The sequence below is a fragment of the Elephas maximus genome, chromosome 1, assembly GCF_024166365.1.
Source record: "Elephas maximus indicus isolate mEleMax1 chromosome 1, mEleMax1 primary haplotype, whole genome shotgun sequence".
Lineage (NCBI taxonomy): Eukaryota > Metazoa > Chordata > Mammalia > Proboscidea > Elephantidae > Elephas > Elephas maximus.
The window spans coordinates 85,524,831-85,532,814 of record NC_064819.1 but is presented as its reverse complement, the minus strand read 5'-3'; the positions used below and the strand labels follow the sequence as shown (position 1 = coordinate 85,532,814).

The 7,984-nt window shown below is 44.3% G+C and overlaps 4 non-coding genes across 4 annotated transcripts; 2 read left to right on the top strand and 2 right to left on the bottom strand.

The window, feature by feature from the left end:
* Window positions 1–316: 316 nt before the first annotated feature.
* TRNAM-CAU (transfer RNA methionine (anticodon CAU)) lies at window positions 317–389 on the bottom strand. The gene has a single exon. It is a non-coding gene; the product is annotated as a tRNA-Met (tRNA).
* An 845-nt stretch (window positions 390–1,234) lies between these two features.
* On the top strand, window positions 1,235–1,316 carry TRNAL-AAG (transfer RNA leucine (anticodon AAG)). The gene has a single exon. It is a non-coding gene; the product is annotated as a tRNA-Leu (tRNA).
* Window positions 1,317–6,477: 5,161 nt separating this feature from the next.
* Window positions 6,478–6,549, top strand: TRNAQ-CUG (transfer RNA glutamine (anticodon CUG)). Its single transcript has one exon. It is a non-coding gene; the product is annotated as a tRNA-Gln (tRNA).
* A 397-nt stretch (window positions 6,550–6,946) lies between these two features.
* On the bottom strand, window positions 6,947–7,052 carry TRNAL-CAA (transfer RNA leucine (anticodon CAA)). The gene is made up of 2 exons: window positions 7,015–7,052; window positions 6,947–6,992 (listed from the first exon to the last, which is right to left on the bottom strand). It is a non-coding gene; the product is annotated as a tRNA-Leu (tRNA).
* Between the last annotated feature and the right edge of the window lie 932 nt (window positions 7,053–7,984).

Genomic DNA, 7,984 nt, shown 5'->3' with positions numbered 1-7,984 from the left:
TTGTAGCAAAGACAACTGCAAAGGACATCTGCTTATCTGAAAGGCATTTAAAACATCACCTAGCTCCATTTTCAATTAGTATTTAAAAAAAGAAAAAGGAAGAAATTTTGAAGTGTTTAATTTTTAGTGAAAATCACTATTTCATAAGGAACGTTATATGCTTTTAAACAGCAAATTACCCGTTCAGTCTCATCGAAGCACTTTCTTCGACTTTTTTAGAAAGACGATACTGTATACTTTGTGGCAAAAAAAGAGAAACAATAAGGATTTGTCAGTCTGCTTTTGGGTTAAGAAATTAAAAAACAAAAAGCCCCGCTGCCCCCTCTGAGGTTCGAACTCAGGACCTTCAGATTATGAGACTGACGCGCTGCCTACTGCGCTAAGGAGGCAACTGTCCCTCCCGCTTGCTCGAAATATCTACCATGCTAACTGTAAGAAACTTTCAAATTCTTTGAGTCGCAACCTTTTTAAAGTAAAATGGTACTGTGATTTAATTCACACTTAAAACACAGATGACGAAGCCACGCAGAACAAGACAAGGACCGATTCCATTTCCACTTCAGACTTTTCTGCGGAGACTTTAGGGCCCGCGAGGGCAACTAAGTCCAGTCTTTGCTGAAATTCTGTACGAGTCCCTGGATTCTCGCCTCACTGCCTGGCCAGGGTCATCAGCGTTTCCCTTTATGATCGAAGCCTGCGTAGATGCGCCACCTTCTGAAAAGGAAGCAAGATTTAAATAGCACGGGCTGCACTCTTTTGCCTCCCTCGTGAGGTCCCGTGGAGGCGCTCGGTTCCCTGAGGTGAATGAAAGAGGGCGAGGGGGAGAGTGCAGGGCGAATTCTCTCCTCGCTTCTCCTCAGCAGCTCCCGGCCTCAAACCAAACGCCGAGGCTTGCTCTTTCTGTACTCCCGGGAGTCCGAACGGATCTGAAGCCCCCGAGTTCTCGGGAATTCTCGGTCCGCGTGACTCCTTCCTCCTGTGCTGGCGACAAACTAGGCAAGCGTCTCTTCTCGGGCCACCCGCAGCGTCCTGTCCAGGGTCATCCTGATAGCTGCAAGGAAGCGAACTGTGGGGCTCGGGCTGAGCAGGGGGCTTCCCAGGCTATGGCGGGGAGTTCTGAGGAAAGAAACCTCCGGGAGAGCGCTGAGCTCGGCAGGAAGGGGAGATGAAAAAGAACCAGAAAGGGGCACTATTTGCTTTCGGGAAAGTGCAGAGAAATGTGCTCCCCGTGGGTGGTAGCGTGGCCGAGCGGTCTAAGGCGCTGGATTAAGGCTCCAGTCTCTTCGGAGGCGTGGGTTCGAATCCCACCGCTGCCAAGGCTTTTCCGCCTGACTCAGGCCTAACAGACTTCCTTTCTGCATTCATGGTTTTATCCAGTTCTCATAGACTCTAAGGCCAGGCGGGTTCTTAACGTCTCCCAACTTCTGTTTTCACGGGGCCAGTGATAACGCCCAGACGCACCGCCCTCGAACAGTGCCCAACACATTAAGGCCTCCTATGAATTATTTCAACAATAGTTAATACTTATTGAGCACCTACTGTATATGATAGCCCTTCTCTATAGAAAAGGACATGCTTGATAAAGTAGAGGGCTGGTATGATTGGCACAATAGCTGCAACAATGGACTCAAACATACCAAAAATTGTGAGGATGGCTCAAGGTGGGGCGATGTTTCCTTCTGTTATGTATAAGGTCTCCATGAGTCGGAGCCGACCGGAGGGCAACTAACAACATGCATGATATTTACTCCCTGATCACCATTGTATTTTCGACACCGAAAAGTATATAACACATTTAAAAAAAAAAAAAAACCCAACCCAGCGCTGTAGGGTCAATTCCAACTCACGGCGAACCTATAGGACAGAGTAGAACTACCCCATTGAGTTTCTAAGGGGCGCCTGGCAGACTCAAACTGCCTAACCCTTTGGTTAGCAGCCGTAGCACTTAACCACTACGCCACCAGGGTTTCCATATAATACATAAAACCAAAAAAAAACCCCAAAAAACCAAGCCTTAATTCATTTGTTTATTGTAAAAACATTTATTCAGTGCCTACTACTTGCAGGTACTTACCAGGTGAGATAGATTGAATTGTGTCCCCCCAAAATATGTGTCAACTTGCTAGGCCATGATTCCCAGCATTGTGTGGTTGTCCACCACTTTGTGATTATCCTTTGTGTTGTAAATCCTAACCTCTATGACGTTAATAAGGCAGGATTAGAAACAGGTTAATGAGGCAGGACTAAATCTACAGGATTAGTTGTATCTTGAGTCAATCTCCTTTGAGGTATAAAAGAGAGAATCCGAAAGGAAAGAAGAGGGACTTCATATCACCAAGAAAGAGGTGCCAGGAGCAAGAGCGCATTCCTTTGGATCCGGGGTCCCAGGCTGAGAAGATCCTAGACCAGGGGATGATTCATGACAAGGACCTTCCTCCAGAGCCAACAAAGAGAGGAAGCGTTCCCCTGCAGCTGGTGCCCTGAATTTGAACTTCTAGCCTCCTAGACTGTAAGAAAATGAATTCCCGTTTGTTAAAGCCACCCACTTGTGGTATTTCTGTTATAGCACCACTAGTTAACTAAAATACCAGGGTCTGTAGATACAGCAGTACTTTCTTAATACATTATTCAATAAATGATTCATGAATGAATGGCTGTGAGCCTCCCGAAAACCCACTGGAGACAGGTCCTGCCTATGTCACCGAAGGAGTGAATTCTATCCAGAACCAGTCTTTGTTCTTCTCAGTATCCTTGCAGATTCCTCATTTCACATTTGAACTCTAATTGTGATGAGCTGAGCTGTGGTGACTCTAAATTAGGAGCAGGGACTTGGTTGGCTGCAGCAGAGGCGTTGTCAACTGAAAGTAGTGCCTCTGGAAAGCACTGACATTGCTCGCTTGTCCAAACATCTGACACCCATCTTTTAGATAATTTTACCATAATATTAGATCAAAAATACAAGTTAGGCTTATTAATGTTTTACTTAACACATTATGACACTACATAAAAATTACAACTGCACCTTCCTTGCTTTCACTGATGAAAATTGATCTACCACGTGCTCAAAGTCTTTTTTTTTTTTTTTTTTAGTTTCTTATCTTTCTACACTCAGTAGAGCAAGATCACACAGTCAGCCTTTACCCATGGAGGTTCTCAAATACGAAAGTGTTAGTTTTAGCTTGCTGAGTGATCTCTCACAGCTGCGATGGGAACTGCGATAGTTAATAGAAATTACTGGGGTGACTTCCCTCCTCCCCTTCAAGTGGCGTCCAGAGCATGTGCCATACCTGCCATAGTTTAGGTAAGCCTCTGCACGCAGATTCCACCCGTGGGGCACCCTTGCTGCTATGCCCTCCTCTCTGCGTTTTCCAGGGCGCGTGCTCTCTCTCTGCTCAAAGCAGTCCCTCTGCTCTCGTCGTTTCTCTTTATCTTCTAGACCCCAGCTTGGAAGTTGCTTCCTCCTGGAAGCTTCCCTTGATTTCCCCCATCCACCTTCAGAGTTACAACTAGCCACTGAGGATAAGAAGGGGAACAGGACAGAGGATCCCTGCCCTCATGCCTACTGTGGAGGAAAAGCATTAAACACATAATGCCCCCAATATGGTACAACTTCTACTGCAAAGAAGGAGATTGACCTATGAATGATGTTTTAGGTATATTGTAATGAGAACACAGAATGTTACCAAGTAGTACGCAGTACAATGTATAGAAACACACACATGAAATTGTTTCCAATGATTAACGGTGGGGGAGATCGGAGAGGAAATAGGAAGATTATAAATTTTACTTTAGGCACTTCTATATGTATGGTCATAATGAGTGATTTCGTAAATAGAATAACTGAATTTAAAAAATACCCCAATGCTGATAAGCTTCACAAAGGAAAATGCAATATACTGAGGAACATAGAGTAGGCCTCAGCTCAGCCATTCCTCCCTCAGGCATGCTTTTCTCATCTCCCCCTGTCCCTTAATTGGGCACTCTGGTTGGTATGCATTGGGTATGCTCTGTTATCACTCAATCCATCACTTATCTTAGGGCATTATTATTCCCACCATATGGACATTTCTGTGTAATAGTCTGCTTTTCCCCAGAAACCATAAGCTTTGTCAGATATAGAACCTTACTTCTCTTGCTTCCCTAAAAAATTCCCTACCTCATGAAAACTAAATAAATATTTGTGGTAGGCTTCAATGAATAAATACATGAAAGAATAACTTTCTAATTTGTGAAATGGGTAAGGTATACAGAGAGAAAGAGCCGAGAGGACCCTGGGATCTTCAGTTTTAGGTAGAGCCATGCATTTGACATTTCCTTTCCACAGGGCGCTCCAGCCAAGCTTGGTTCTGGACTGCTAATTATGCCACACTGATTTGCTCTTTCTGCACTTATTTCTGCTATGAAGTGACAGCAAACATTTTTGCTCAGATTATCAGGGAACGAATTGATTGTGTATTGTGTGGTCCTGGCATCTTTTCCCAGAGTTATTCTCCTCAGTAGCCTTCAGGTGCTTGCATTTGCTTTGCAATTTTTGTGAACCAAAAAAAGAACCAGCCATGAACAATTGTAAGAAAAAGGTGCAATCCTTTTAGACTCCAGACTCAAGAATACATAAACTGGTGTATAAATTGTTGAATGGGAAATTAACATGCTCTGTATACTTTCACCTAAACCACAATAAAATGTTTTTTTAAAAAAAAAGAAGAAGAAGAAATAAACAGACCTCCATGGCCATCTGCCCTATTTCCCAAGTCTTTATCTACTGTCTATTCCTTGGGGATAAATGTGCCAAAGCTGGAAAAAAAAAAAAAAAGATCACCTAAATCCTTCCCCTTGCCAGTCCTCAGTAGACAGTTTAATATCTGCATGTGAGGAGCGGGCTTTTGAGCTTCTAGTATCATTTTAGGACTAGGGGACATTTGTTTTTCTTTAAGTAATAAGATATGGCTAGTGGAATGAAAAGAATGCTGCCTGTGCTAAGAACTAGATCCATTATTCAGCTGGATCTGGGATAGGTTATACAATCTTTTAACAAGACCAGGAGACTGGTGAAGACAGACTGGACAGGTTATGTGTGGGGGGAGGTGGCGGAGGTAGACATTTAAGAGCACTGCATAGTCACCTAGCCAGAAGTCTTAAAATTCCTTGGCTTCCACTCCACTCCAGAAAAGATATATTCAATTCAACTCACATTTATTTAGTACCTGTTTTGTGACAGGCACTTTGCTTAATTGGAGATAGAATAAGGGATTAATGCCAGAAAATGATTTAGAGATTCCTTTTTTTTTTTTTAGCACTTCAGCCTAGGGAGACTACCAGAGACACATTAAACACAGATGGCCAATAATTAGTATTTAGATTGACTAAAATTGTAATTTATACCTGAGTGTATCTTCCAGCCACGCTATACATATGGTCTCTGTGTTATATACTGTTCTTACATTTACCAGATAATCATGTTATTTTAATAAAGTTAAGATTGGGGGGGGGAAATGTCCAGCACTATGCCGTCCTCTCTTGGTCGTCCACACTCCAGGACACCTCTTCCTGGAGCCATCTGAACACTGAGATGCCCATCTGGAAGCTGGGACCTAGAAAGGAAAAAAAAAAAGGGAATAATATACCCTCTTTCTATTTGCCAGATTAGGCCCTATGGATTGAAGGCACAAAAATAAACAAACAAATAAAGAAAATTCTAACGCCGTGCTGTCCCACTAAGCTTTCCTTCATCCTTGTATCTATGCATTCATGCAACTAGCATTGTTCAGTTCTTACTTCGTCCAGACGTAGGGATGTCAAAGAGGAATGAGCCCTGGTCCCTGCGCTTCAGACAGTTTGGAGGGCAAGGGTAGATTTTAAAAATTCAAGCCCACAGTCACAGCAGACCTGAAGAGCGAAGATACTCAGGGATTGATCTAGAGTGGTCTTCACGTACCACAGAACGAATAAGTGAAGCTGTAGAAAGGAGATATTGTAATTTTCTTTTCTCCCTTACAAACGATGAGACTAAAATCCACTTTGTCCTTGTATAGGTTGGAAATAAAAGCAATCAAAATCGCCACAGGGAGCAATATTCGTGGATCAGGACCCTGCTCTGCCCCAACGATCGAGGAGGGAATAAAATTAGAGACAAAAAAAAAGGGGGAGGGGGCGTGGAAACCGTGAACGCCACCCCTACACCGCCGGGGTTGTGTTTGGCTTTTCCAGAGCCGGGGGGGATGAGGAGTGCAGAGATACTGCCATCTGTGAGAAAGTATTATCATCATCATTTAGCGAAAAAAATTGTCCCTGTAAAAATTTTTGAGTCAGTTAGAACAAAGAGGGAGAGCTGTTGTTTGGGGTGGCGTTTCTTTTTCGAATTGTACTCTATATGTCTCTTTCTTATTAATTATTAAAAAATTTAAAGAGGAAGAAAAAAAAAAAAACACGAGGAAACCAAACCTCAGATGCACAGTGTGTCCAGCGCTTGTTAATGTGGGTTCCATGGTGTAATGGTTAGCACTCTGGACTCTGAATCCAGCGATCCGAGTTCAAATCTCGGTGGAACCTTCCGGTAATTTTCCGACACCTATCTATTTCAACCACGCTTCTTTTAGTTTCAGCTCATGCTCGAGGTGATGAACTCCGGCAGTGTGGAAGGACACTGCCGACGGACCATGAGCTGAGGACTAGCCTGTTATCACGGTGTCTGTGTGCAGCTTCTTTCTGTCCCCACCAGACTGCTTTTCCCCAGGATGCCCCCGAATTTGTGTGCGTTCAGGATAATGAACTGACCAGGACACAGAACAAAACGTGACCCATGATTAAGTAGCAACGAAAATGGGAGACAAAGGAAACAGACCTTACTGAGGGTCCGTCATTTTAGTTAGGATGGGGGGGGGAGCGGGAAGGTGGAGGGAAAAATGAAAATTTAGAAAATGGTTAAAACTAAGAAAACGGAGTGCTATGTCAGGAGTGGGATTCGAACCCACGCCTCCATTCGGAGACCAGAATCCCCACTCAGAGGAAGTGAAACTTGAGTCTGGCGCCTTAGACCACTCGGCCATCCTGACACCTGAGACGAACTATTCTAAATGATCGTAATACTCAATTCTAGTGAATGTGGGCCAACTACTAGTCGTTCTTTGATTTAGGGTTCCTCCAAGAAATGGGGATGTAAATCTGTGTAAATGAAAAACAGAACCTTCCTTCTCAGTGATATCAGAAACTTTGATTCTCCGCCGGAGGTTTTCCTCCCGGTCCCAGCTACAATTCAGTGTTTATCGCCCCGCCCTTTCCTTCTCAGGCCGCAACAGCGCGAGGATCCTATCAACCCCGCACCAACTCCGGATTGGACAAGAGAGAGCTTCCGTTACCCGTGTGACGAGGAGGGACACCAGAAGCTGCCTGGCAAACCAATTGAATCGGCGGGAGCCCAACCGGGTGGAAGTGAGTGAACTAGTATAGACCTGGGGAGAAAGCAGGCGAGCTAATGTAGACCAGCAAGTGGTAAAGTGAGTGTGGGGTTTCGGAGCCTTGGACATTGAGACTGGCTGTTGAGGTGAGTTGCAGAAGTTAGCATAGTCAGAAGTTGAAAGAGGAGAAACGCGGGGTAAAAACCCAGAGAGGCCTGATGGAACGTAGGCACAGAGCCGAGAATTCCTAGATACCTTCCGCTGCCAGACCTCCAGAACTCAAGAATCAGACTTATAGCCCCCTTCGCCCTCTTCTGGCAAGAGGTCCAGATATGTCAGAGGAAACTGGCCCCAGAGATAAAGAACGACAGACACTGACATTTGAAGGTACCCCCAACGAAGTGCCCAGGCCGCCATGAGACTCCCTAAGTAAGGCTTTCCAGTCTACAAGCTTGCTCTGCCTTCAGGGCTTCTACAATCAGCTTTTTAGTTCCTTATTTTAAATGTTAATTATAACCAAAGATCAGATGTTTGTGAAAATACCTCTACAATAAAAGACAAGAACTAAAAGAAAATAAACAGTAGGGGAG